Genomic DNA, 14132 nt, shown 5'->3' with positions numbered 1-14132 from the left:
CAGAAGACCAACTGCCGGTATTGATGTTGTTGATGTAATGTCTGTATCAGAATGACAAAAAGAAACAGGTGCCTATATGGCCTAGTATTGTCTTAGCACAAGTAAACCAATGCAAACGATATGGATGGTACTCACAATAGTTGTAGCATCTCCTTTGATGCTATAGAGGCAGGATGGGATCAATGTGGTCACCCACCAGACTTAATCAAGGCCAGCTGGACACAGACGAAGATTCCGGATACTCCAAAGTTCAGAGTGGACCCAGAATACACCAATGGTCAAACAAGACCCAATAAAATATATCTCCCTCTCTATCAGATGGGAAATATAGTGGATAAGATTGTAGCAAGTGTTCCAAATAAAAATTGCTTTATTAAAATGATAAAAACAAGGCGACGCGTTTCTCAGCAACAAGCTGTTTCATCAGGCTAGGAAGCCTGATGAAACAGCTTGTTGCTGAGAAACGCGTCGGCATAAAATTAACGGCATAAAATTAAGTTATATATATATGTATTTACAGATATATATACACATATAAACACATAAATACATTTGTACACGTATATAGATATTTATAGAAGTGCATTCGAGCCCTTTGCAGTTAAGTAGATAAAAACATGAAAAAGTCTATTTATGCAATATTCATATTTAATAAAGTGTTATACTGTGTATTTACTGTTAATATTTCAAATTCCAATGTTCTGCACATAGCAGAATATTTTCATATGTGGCAATGTGTCATTATACACCTGTAAAGTTTAACATGAACCCTGGTATATGTCCGATATGCTCTGCACTGCCACCTCCCTGTTTTATGATGCAATGGTCACGTGACAAACGCCTATCCAATGATAGGAGGACGTATTTGATTGGTTCCCAACAGGGGTGTGAGAAATCTCTCACCCCTGATTGGCCCACAATTTGTATTTAGGCAGTGAGACTCTCCCAAGTCGGGTTAGCCTTTGAGAAAGCCTAGTTTGGCGAAATGCGCATCAGGCGCTCTTAGAGCTCATCTATCCTACCTATGGTTTTACTAATAGTAATAGTTCATACTCGTTCTCTGGTTTAATTATATTGTGTATTATTTGTCAGCAGTTTTTACTACTCAGACAGGCCTGCACCACTCCAGTATTGCACCAGGTAGGTTAAAACGTCATGAGGTCAATCCTCTTTTTTAGATTAGTTTTCTGGTGCAATCTGTGAGCCTTTTTTGGTGCACACCTGCCTGAGTCTATCTGCTTCAATCACTTATTCTATTTACGGTACTGTTAATTACCATTGACCTATATTATACGTACTTAGTATTTGTATTTATGGTTAGGAGGCTTTTCCTCCAAGTTGCACCTTCATGGATTTATAAATACAGTTTTTGTGCAATTATACAATACAGAGTCTAGTATATTTCTTCATATTAGATAGATAATATTACCTGTTTATGGTTATTATCTGGATATGCTGGCTCTCTCCTTGTTCTATATTTTAATTTAAGTTTTATATACACCTACACTGGTAGTTCCCTTTACCTTTTAATTATATTCATTAAATGTTAAGTTTTAATATCACACTCGTCTTGGGCAGCCTCTCCTGTCAGATACTTCTACTATAGCTTCATTTGAGTGCTCTGTGACTGTCCAAATTTTTTCTCCTAATGTTACACAAGTTATTACCCGGATAGTGAGCACCCTCCATCATGTAGTATTTCTGTTAGGTTCCTTTACCTAATAATCCATATTGCCAATTTTGCTGACATATGATTGTACTTAAATTAATACTGTCTATAGGGTTTTGATAGACGTTATTTTTTTCACATATGTAATAAATCTACAGATAAATAAGGGAACCTGGGAAACTAAAAAAAAAGTTGGACAACTAAGGGATATCCCTGGAAATAGGAAGGGTTAACAACCATACTCCCCATAGTGTTTCCTTGATTAGTAAAAGCCTACATAAAATAAGTAGTGGGAAATATCTATATGGCCCTGAGGCTATGGAGGAAATTGGAAACAAAACAAATAGTGGTGACTAAGATTGATTCTTATCTTTTCAATCCTATAATTTTTCTGGCTTTTTTGGGGCTTTGTGTAAACTAATAATCAAGTTCACACACCCACCATTTACATAGGAAGTAATGATACTAGACAAGTGTACTGTGTCCTAAGTATGGGTGTAGGTGATCCTGGGAGTAAGAGGGAGACAAGTAATCTTAGTGCTGAATGGGTTAATTTACTCATAAACCTTAAACAAACACACATTTCTATGTAGTGTTAACAGACATAAGAATGTGATATGGACAGGAAGCCTGGGAACTGACAGTGTAATGTATATTCATATACTAAACTGCATTTATATAAATTGCACTACACCATTTTTCTCTCACATCTAGGCCTCATACTCATTATTCTGATCAGTGACTTGGGGCTTGATGATCAAATATTTGCTAGTATGGAGAGAATTCATGCAAAATCTTTGTTTGTTTTTTTTGTAACATTATGGGCTAGATTTATCAAGCCCCTACGGCTGCAAGCTCTCACAAGAACTTGCTCGCCGTGATTTATCACCAGACCGCTGCTTCCCTAAGCTCTTCGCCACCTCTAAGGTGGCGAAATTCAATCTCCTCAGTTGAGTCCGACCAAGGAGATTGACAGCTCCTGCCCGCGCGTGATTGGCTGTGCGCGGGCAGGGGGCAGGATTGCACGCAAGCGCAAAATTGCGCTCGTGTGCAATGTTAATTACCTGCGGGTAATTTGACCCCGTCACAGCCCAGCTGTGATAAATCTAGCCAATATATTGTAATGTATTTGTCTCTCTATCACAACCCAGCCCTGCAGAACTAACAGCAATCTTCCTAAAATTATTTGAGGGACCTGGCCAACTGACAAGATTTTTATATAATCTAACCATAGCGGAGAGCTTTAGAAAATGCACTCTGCTGACCTTTCAAGGCTAATCCTGCTACATATATGTTTGAGATAACAACTGCAAAAGGATGCATTCTATACTAACATTCTGACAGGGACTGTTCTTGTTGTCTGTAGACTAAAGCCGAGATTGGCTCCTCAAAATAAGGAAAATGGTGGGTGTAGTTTGGCTAATGAAAAAAAAAATAGCAGTAAAAAGGATGTTAATTTGTTTTTAAAATGTCAAGACTTGGCTGTTCTGGCATTTTATAGCAACACAACTGTAATGTCAGCTACAGGTACAAAATGTTTATTGTCCCTTTAACTCAGATGCGCACTTTTTACCACACAGAGCTTTTTTTATATATTTATTTTTTTCTTTTGGTCTATCCATTTCAAGAACCATACTGTACATTTGACATACATGACCAAATAGTTTCATCAATAAAACATTTCAAAATGTGAGCAGTCTTTTTATAAGCATGGGTCAGATAGAGCATGCAATTTTAAACAATTTTCTAATTTGCTTATATTATAAATGTTTCTTTGTTCCCTTGGTATCTTTTGTTGAAAAGCATGAAGGTACATTTAGGAGCATACCATGTGTCTGCAGCAATATATGGCAACAGTTTTGAAAGAATGTTATACATTTGCCAGAGTAAAGGATGGCAGAACTATTTCCTGCCAAACCACAAAGAACATTTTTGGGTTTCGTATCCCATTAAGTGTCCTTTAAAAGGGAAAAGAAAAGAAAAAAAACAAAACATTCTATTAAAGATGACCCTGTGAATTCTGTAACACAGTTTTAGTCGTATACTTTTTCTAGTCCTATAACTAATGGATATTTTAGTGTCTAGGTCATCTTATTCATTTAAGAGTCCTATTGCTTTGTTAATGATGTATTCTTATTTGGTATTACAGTTCGAATCATGTTTATGCACCTCCTTACCTTGGGAGTAGCCTATCTTTATCATTCACAGGCAGATATATTTAGAGTGTGTACTTTGCAAAGTTATAACGTCTGCAAAAAAGAATAGAAGATGAAGTGGGTGTTGGAGTTTCTTAGTAGGTGGGCTGAGATGGGGGTACTTTGCTTAGGGCTAGATTTATTAAAGCTGAGGCGTACAAGGGCGCGTATACGCGCCCCTGTACGCCTCAGCTCGCCTGTGGCGGGGCGAAATTACCCGCAGGTATTCGCCATTGCACATGAGCGCAATTTAGCACTCGTGTGCAATCCCGCCTCCTGCCCGCGCACAGCCAATCACGCGCGGGCAGGAGCTGTCAATCTCCTCTGTCTGAATTTCGCCACATTAGAGGTGGCGAAGAGGTTAGGGAAGCGGCGGTCTGGTGACCGCTGCTTGATAAATGACGGCGAGCAAGTTCTTGTGAGAACTTGCAGCCGTAGGGCTTTAATAAATCTAGCCCTTAGTAGTGTTCATATAACGGTCTTTTTGGGGCCGATTTATTATGATGCAGGCGGACATGATCCACTGTAGCGGATCATGTCAGCCCGACATTGCTAAATGCCGACAGCATACGCTGTCGGCATTTAACATTGCACAAGCATTTCTAGTGAAATGCTTGTGCAATGCCGCCCCCTGCAGATTCATGGCCAATCGGCTGCTAGCAGGGGGTATCAATCATCCCGATCGTATCTGATCGAGATGATTGCTATCTGCCGCCTCAGAGGACAAGTTAAGGACTGCTGCTTCTTAACTTGAGTTTCAGGGGAACCTGAAACTATGGGGGTAGATTGCATCATCTGCTGCTTGTTAAATCTTCCCCTTTGTGTTTGGTGTATGCAGTAATTGTTACTAATATAATGTAATATCATAATTATGCAGACTTCCCAACTATCCCCATTTGAGAGGGACCGTCCTAAATTCTGAGCTCTGTCCAACTGTTCCTCTGAGATAGCCGTATATCCACATTTGCAGAATTTCACTTAGACCTGATCATAGACTGCCTATATACGACCACAAACTGCCCATCTAGTACTAATTTGAAATTAAGTGTTATTGCATTGACAGCACAACATACCCATAATCCGGACCACTATCCATCTGTAACCCTCCCCTTCCAGTAAGGCTATGCCTGCAAAATGGCAACAGCCCTCCTCAACCACCCATATTCCTGATACCTAGCCACAGGTGTTGGGAGGTATGTAATAACTATATTCTTCTATCTAATGTAAGAAGTTCAGATGTTCTGTCTATATACAAAGCTCATTTTTCTCTGCTACTCTGTAATGTTTCAAGCGTTTGATAAAAAAAAAGAGGAGATCGCTTTAAAAACAAACTATTGGACAGAGAATTCCAATGGATTTTTTAATTAGGAACTAAAGAACTGGCAGAAATAAACCTTAGGTGGGATCTGGATTTATATCAGGGACCACAGCTATAGGTTCAAAGTGGAATGTCGCTACAAAATTATATACATAGAAATGAAAAATTAAGAAAGACCAATATATATAATCCATGCGAATAGAGGGTCTGTTAATTATACTGTAATACATCAATGTCTATGTAACTTTTGAAATGTTACAACTGTATAAATAGAATCACAGTATTTGTATACAAAATGTAACAGTTGGATGTATAATGTAAATTGATCTTAGTGTTCCCCTCAGAGGCGTATTTACATACACGTTTAAGGTCTTTTTTTTTTGGTCATAATATTTTTTGGTCAGGGAGTAATGGGAATCTTTTAATGCCATTTCCAAAATAAATGTTCACACACACAGACACATACAGAGTTATACACATATACACACACACACACAAACATATATATATTTATAAATATAAATATATATATATATATATATAAAAATATATAAAACAAACAAACATTTCTTGAAAAAATACTACAGAAAAAAAAAATACAACAGAACTAAAGGCAATAGCTAGCTGACTAAAAGAAAGGTTCAGAGCTACCTCTAAACTGTAAGCTCCGTAAGCAATCTCTTATTATATCCCCTAGAATGTAAGCTCTTTGAGTAAAATCTCCCATTATGTACCTGTATAATAATACTTCTAAAATAACTGTAAGCTTCTTACAAATATAGCCACAATAAAAGTGCTGCCCCTTCCTAATTTTCCGCCCTAGGCAAGTGCCTTGTTTGCCTAGGCCAAGATACGGCCCTGGCTTCCTATCATTATATTTTAATGAATCGAAACATTGTATTAGTTATATTTGTGTGTGTTTTATGATTTTTAATGGTACATCAAATAATGAGGAGTAAATGAAGGATGAATTGGTTACATATGAATTCTCACTCCCCATTATCTTTGAGAAAGTGTCAGAAAAAAAAACGTGAAGCGTGTCAGATGATGTAACTGTGGTTCCATTAGTACCTACACTCCTACATGTCTCCAGAAACTGTGGGTTTTAATACTAGTAATCAGCGGACCTACTCCACAGAGGGCCCTGGTGCAAAAAAATTTTGGCCCCCCAAGTAGCTCAGTAGCAAGCGATAGTGATAACATATATGCTGCTCTGTATAATTATTTTGAAGATAGACAGATTGATAGAGTACTAACCTGCACTAATAAAAAGCCCACCTGCATTAGGATTGTACACATTCTGCACATGCTCATCATATATACACTGCTTGCTATGGGCCCCTCCCAAGGACTTGGGTCCTGATGCCACTGTACCTGCTGCATCAATGGTAGTTCCGCCCCTGCTACTAATAAATGACGTTTTAATAAATAAATGGTCCTGAACTTGTGCATTATTTCATGCTAATATGACATAAAGATGGATTGATTCTGTAAAATGGACTTTTACTAGCATGATTATGTGTGAAGAGAACAAAGTAAATTCGATACCAAAAGTGAATTTAGAAGTGTCTTAAAATGACCTACTCAGTCTGATTCATAAAAGTTTATTTTTAACTTTCCTATTCTTTTAAGCTGATCTACACTTGCACAAGGGATTCAGCATTTCTTTGTATTGCCCTGTTTGTTAATAGCCTGTTATGCGCTATTCGCTGCATTTATATTCACTACTTTGCATTTTTACATTATGCTCTGCCCTTAAAGGGATATACAAGGGCAGACAGCAGCTGCTCTAATATGTGTAATGATTTAGGGGCCGATTTAAGAAGCAGCGTATGCTGCTGTTTTCACGCGAGCCTTCAGGCTCGCCGGAAACGTAAGTTAAGAAGCAGCGGTATTAAGACCGCCGCTCCTTAACTCGTCTGCCACCTCTGAGGTGGCGGATTGCAATCATCCTGATCGGATACAATCGGGATGATTGACACCCCCTGCTAGTGGCCGATTGGCTGCGAATGTGCAGGGGGCGGCATTGCACAAGCATTTTACATGAACTGCTTGTGCAATGATAAATGCCGACAGCGTATGCTGTTGGCATTTATCATTGTGCAGATCTGGAATCTGCACATCTACTTCTAAAGAGTTAATTTGCACAAAAATAGGACAGAAAAAAATAATAAAATTTAATTGCTATTTTTTTAATTACACACAAACATTTTATACTACAATCTTAAAGAGACATGAAACCCACATTTCTCTTTCATGATTTAGAAAGAGCATGCAATTTTAAACAACTTTCCAATTTACTTCTATTATCTAATGTGCGTCATTCTCTTGATACCCTTTGTTGAAAAGCATATCTAAATAGGTCCAGTAGCTGCTGATTGGTGACTGCACATAAATGCCTCGTGTGATTGGCTCACCCATGTGCATTTCTATTTCTTCAACAAAGGATATCTAAAGATTGAAGCAAATTAGATAATGGGAATGTTGTTAAAAAATGTATTCTCTATCTGAATTATGAGAGAAAAATGTTGGCTTTTATTTCCCTTTAAGGTGTTTAATGTTCTTTTAATGTTCTGTTTTTAATCATTCACTTGCACGTACTACAATGAATTTTAATTAATTTAGCTGTTATTAGGAGGAGAGTTTTTGGATGACACTGATTGTCTGCAGTCCTTTTCTGTCATTAAAGGGACATTAAACACTAAATAAATGCTATAAAGAATGCTGCATTCAAAGAAAAGATTAGTCTGAGAACAACATGTAAATGTATTTTTTAAAGTTGCAGTAGCTGTTTAAATATTTACAAAATAAGAGTAAAGTTTTAGTGTCTATAAAACAATGGGAGCTGCCATGTTGCAACTTAGGTTTCCTTTCTTGCTGTGGCCAATTAGGGACCGTTTTAAATAGGTCACTAGAGTGTGCAGCCAATGACTGTGTGGAATATAACAGTGTTCTGCACTTCCATTTCTAACAGGAACTGAAAAGTTCACAATTTCAGAATGGGATTACAGGAAAAGGGGACAAAAGAAATAATGAAAGTATATTGCAGAGTCTTTTTTATATATATAATTTATCATTTTATATTACCATCTCAAGGTGTTTAATGTCCCTTTAAATTGACATGCCACCCATAATATTTCTTTCATGAGTCAGATATAGAGCATAGATTGTTAAACAAATTTCCAGTTTACTTTTATCATCAATTTTGCTTTATTCTTTTGCTATCCTTTGAAGGAACATCAATGCACTACTGGAAGGTAGCTAAACACATTGATAAGCCAATGACAAGAGGCATATATGCGCAGCCACCAATCAGCAACTAGTTCTCATCTACTGAGCCTACCCTGGCATTCTTTTTTTTAACAAAGGATACCAAAAGAACAAAGCAAATTAGATAACAGAAATAAATTATCTGAATCATGAAGGAAATATTTTAGATTTTAGGGACAGTGGTTATTTTTCACATTGTAAATATTCTATTAAAGATAAACTGTGTGTTTTGTTTGGAGACAATGAACTGTTACTTTGGCAGTGAGTTTTATGAGTCACTGGGTGGGGAGGGGTTAATGTATGCACACGTCTGGTCTGTGGGTGTGGCATGTTATCTAATCTGCGGTCACCATGTGCGTCTGTTTCCCCCTCCTTCATGACAGCTGTGTTCCACAGACACGCGTGACGTCAACTGTGGCATCTCAACCCTAGGTTCACTTCAACTTCTGCCCTCTTGTACCTTTATTGAACCAAAAAGCCATTTATTCATAGAAAGATGAGAATTTATATATGTTAATGAATCTATCTTGTGGATAAAGCTTAGCATGTGTTGGCTGGAGAAGACCTTTAAAGGGACACTCAACTTTCATGATTCAGATAGAGCATGCAATTTTAAACAACTTTCTAATTTACTTCCATTAACAAAATGTGCAGAGTCTTTTTATATTTACACTTTTTGAGTCATCAGCTCCTACTGAGCATGTGCAAGAATTCACAGAACATACGTATATGCATTTGTGATTGGCTGATGGCTGTCACATGATACAGGAGGAGTGGAAATAGACATAACTTTGAAATTCGTCAGAAAAAAATCTACTACTCATTTGAAGTTCAGACTTAGGGGGCAATTTATCAAGCCTCACAAGAGAACCTGCACGCCGTATTTAACAAGCAGCGGTCATCAGACTGCTGCTTCCCTACCCTTTCACCACCTCTTAGGTGGCGAATTTCAATCTCTGCGGTCTAGTCCGACCGGGAGATGGACAGCTCCTGCCCTACGTGATTGACTTAGCTCGGGCAGGGGGCGAGATTGCACGCAAGCGCAAAATAGCGCTCGTGTGCAATGCTGAATTCTGCCAGGGGAATTCAGCCTGCCAGAGCAATGCACTACTGGGAGATAGCTACTTATTGGTGGCGGCACATATATGCCTCTTGTCATTGGCTCACCTAATGTGTTTAGCTAACTCCCAGTAGTTTATTGTTGCACTCTCAACTAAGGATACTGAGAGACTGAAGCAAATTTGATAATAGAAGTAAATTAGTAAATTGTTTAAAATTAAATGCTTTATCTGAATCATGAAAGTAAAAGTTTGTGTTTCATGTCTTTTTAAGTGAGGCTAATTTATAACTAATTACATTTGTTTATTGGAGTTGAGGATGTTAAACTTTTAAAACAAATAATGTAATTTTAAAATTAATCCAATGAAATTTTTTTTTTAAAGGGGCATTAAACCCACATTTGTAATCTTTTATAAATCAGATGGAGAATACAATTTTAAACAGCTTTCCAAAATACTTATTGTATCTAATTTGCTTTATTTTCTTGGTATCCTTTGTTGACGGGGCAGCCATGCCCTACTGGGAGCTAGCTGAACACATTTGGTGAACCAATGACAGACACAATATGTGCAGCCACCAATTAACAGCTAGCTCCCAGTAGTGCATTGCTGCTCATGAGGCTACATAGGTATGCTTTTTGACAAAGGATACCAAGATAAAAAAGTAAATTAGATAGTACAAGTGAATTGAAAAGTTGCATCTGAATTATGAAAGAAAAAAATATGAGTTTAATGTTTCTTTAAGGTTTAAGAGACTCACTTAATGACAGTTAAATGACCATCAAATACAGTAGAATTACATATTCAATAAATCATAATAGCAATGCAACGCAATAACGCTTACTCTGAATCTCTGAATGTTAGTAGATTTTTTCCTGGCATGTTTCAAAGTATTCTTCAATTTCCATGTCCCTTGTATCATGTGACAACAAATAGCTAATCACAACTTTATTCTTGAACATGCTTAGTAGAAGCCGGTGGAACAGAAAGTGTGCGTATAAATGGCAGTAAATTGGAAAGTACTTTAAATTTGTATGCTGTATCTAAATCATGCGCATTTAATTTTAGACACGGGAGTCAACATTAAATTGCCATGATAGAAATACAATGTAAAGTAGGTTGAGAAGCGTGCACATATTGAGCACAATATGGTAGCTCTGTAAAGGAAATCTGACATTAGAAGTAAATTGGAATGTTTTTACAATTGCACATACTGTATGCATCATGATTCAGATTTTAATTTTAAGCAACTTTCTAATTTACTCCTATTTTCATTTTTTCTTCGTTCTCTTGCTATCTTTATTTGAAAAAGAAGGCATTTAAGCTATTTTTTTGTTTAGAACCCTGGACAGCACTTGTTTATTGGTCGGTTAAATTAATCCACCAATCAGCAAGAACAACCCAGGTTGTTCACTAAAAATGGGCGGACATCTAAACTTACATTCTTGCTTTTCAAATAAAGATGCCAAGAGAATAAAGAAAATGTGATAATAGGAGTAAATTAGAAAGTTGCTTAAAATTGCATGCTCTATCTGAAGCATGAAAGAAAAAATTTGGGTTCAGTGTCACTTTAAGTTTTACTTTTATGACCCTTTAAGTCGTCATAGTAACATAGTAGATGAGGATGATAAAAGACAGAGGTCCATTGAGTTTAACCTATACAAATCTGAATTTATCTACATTAGAAGGTCCAGTTGATCTTAAATTAATCCCATTAAAAAAGTGACCCATTTAACACAAGCAATCATATCACTGAATTCTGTTTCTAGTCAGAAATGTATCTACACCATTTTTAAATGTATATAATGTATTGGCATTTACTACCTCCTTAGGTAATAAATTCCACAATTTGATTGTTCTTACAGTGAATTTTTTTTAATTGCTGGAGATTAAATATCCTTTCCTCCAGCCTTAAATTGTGACCTCTTGTCACGAAAAAAATTCTTGGAATCAACAGAGATTACGCCATCTCTGTAAATGGGCCTTTAAAATATTTATATAAAGTAATCATGTCATCTCTCAAGCCCCTTTTTCCTAGATAAAACAGACCCAGTTTGGTTAACCTCTCCTCATAGCTTAAATTCTCCATTCCCCTTATTAGTTTTGTGGTCCTACTCTGAAGTCTGCAATATCTTTTTTTGAGATCGGTCCCCAGAGCTGCACTCCATACTCATTGCAAAATCAAAGTATATCACATCAACTGACTCCCTTTTATCTATTTTTTTTATTTACTGCCTCATAGAATCTAATAAGATTAGTTTGACATTATCTGTTCCTCATAGAGCCATGCTGATTTGAACTGATAATTAGACTATCTATTGCTTCCTGGATCAGTCCTGTTTCCCTTTTAAAAAAAATGGCACCACATCAGCTTTATGCTAGTACTGGGGTGCTATGCCAGGCTGAGGATAATGAGTCTTGAAAAATTAAGAGTAGATGTTTATTTATAACAGAGCTAAGTTCCCCATAAAACCCTTGGGTGTATTCTATCTGGACCTAGAGTTTTATTTACCTTAATATTATCCAGTTTTTTCCTGATATCCTCTAGAGATAACCCAGTTAATAGTATGGGCTTGTATGCTCTACTTTGTTTTAAAGCACATCCCATTGGTTCCTCTCTTGTGTATACTGAAGAATAGAACTGGTTTAGTACCTCTGCCACTGCCCTGTCACTGTTAATCATGCTACCCTTCATGCATTTTAAATGACCTATATTGTCCTTAGATTTTTTGGCATTTATGTAGTTATTAAACCTTTTAGGGTATGACTTAGAATAATCTTTCATTTTAAATTTTTGCTGATGTGATTGCTTTTTTTGCATGCTTTGTTACTTTGAGTCTGTACTATTTTCTTTGAATAATTTAAATGTCCTATGTTTTTCCTAATTTCTCTTAACACATTTTGATTTAGCCACATTGACTTGGATTTATTTATTTTACTTTTATAACCATGTGGTATGTGTTGATGTGTATATTTATTTAACAAAGTTTTAAATGTTATCTATTTCTCCTCTGTATTAGATAATACTTTGTCCCAATTTATGTTATTTAACAATTTCCTTAAATGATTGAATTTTGCTTTTTTAATATTAAAAGTTGTAGTTGAACCCTTATAACACTGCTTATGGAAAGTGATTTAAAACTTTTTTCCCTATTTTCCCTATGGGCCTTGCACCCAGACTTGTCTGGGGTTAACTGTCTGTGACTCTGGAGACAGCACAGCTCCTGAGAGTGCTATTAGCACCCAGGGCTGAGCATGTTGCAGGGTTATGGATGTGTACCCAGTCTAGTCTGAGAGTGCAGTCCCCTTCCGTGTTTTGTATATGTCTAGGGTGATTACATAAGTCTGTGAACCCTGACTGGTTCCCAGTTTGTTTGATTGAGAGTTGGCATTTGTGTGGCTGTATTAGGGACCCAGGTTTTGGAAGAGACCTTGACGTGGTACCTGGGCTTGTCCCATTTGGCCAGATATGGTAACTAACTCTTCCAGTTTTGCTTTTAATCTTAGCTGAGACTGACTTTCTCTGTGTGTTATATTAAATTGTGTTCATGTTATGATCACTGTTACCCAAATGTTTTTTGACTTCTATGTTTGATATTATGATATTATATCTGTATTGTTTGACCGCACTTAATCTAATAAAGCTTTAGTCCTAGTTGGTTCCTCAATTAATTGTGACATGAAGTTATCTTTGAGAACAATTACAAATCTCTCTCCCTTAGCTGTATTACTAGTTTAATTGGCCCAGTTTATGTCACGGTAGTTTAAATCTCCCATAATTACAGCACTGGTATTATTAGCAGTCTTTCCTATTTGCATTAGTAGTTGAGATTCCTCTATGTCACTATTTTTAAAAAAAAATTTGGGCTCCCTCATTTTACCGATCATTCTTCTTCCTTTTGCTATCATACATTTAATATTCATGTGCTGTCTGCTGCTACTTTGTGCTCTTTCCTCCAAACTTTCTAACGTGACATTTCCTAAGTGTACCCTTCTGTTATCCCTTCCTTGAGATATTCTAGGTCTGTCATATTCACAGACTGATCTGTCTGTTCTTTTATGTTTGGACTGACCCTCCCCCATTTGCCTAGTTTCAAAGATACTCTAAGCGTGCTACCATCCTCTCCCCCAACACACCTGCACCCATGTCATTCAGGTGCAATCCATCCTTACTGTGCAATTACTAGTACCCAAGTGAAAAGTCGGCTCAGTGCTCTAAAAATAAAACCCCTCATTTTTACACCTTATTTTTAACCAGTAATTAACTGACCTTAGCTCCTTCTGCCTTGCTGGGTTAGCACATGGCTCTGGTAATATCTCAGAAAATACTACCTTTAAAGTCCTTGTTTTATGTTTGCTGCCTAACTCCCTAAACTCGTTTTATAGGACACTCCTTCTCCCGCTGATTCCATCATTAGTACAAATATGCACCATGACTGCAGGATCAGACCCATATCTCTCTAACAATGCATTATTACGCCCCACTATATGCCTAACACGAGCCCCTGGAAGACAGCAAACTGTTCAATTTAAGGGATATGGATGACATATTACCCTATCAACCTTCATAATAATAGAGTCTCCTACAATCAACATCTGCCACAGGCCCAGACTTGTATGCC

This window comes from Bombina bombina, chromosome 3 (genome assembly GCF_027579735.1).
Source record: "Bombina bombina isolate aBomBom1 chromosome 3, aBomBom1.pri, whole genome shotgun sequence".
NCBI lineage: Eukaryota > Metazoa > Chordata > Amphibia > Anura > Bombinatoridae > Bombina > Bombina bombina.
Note: the sequence above shows the minus strand (reverse complement) of the source record.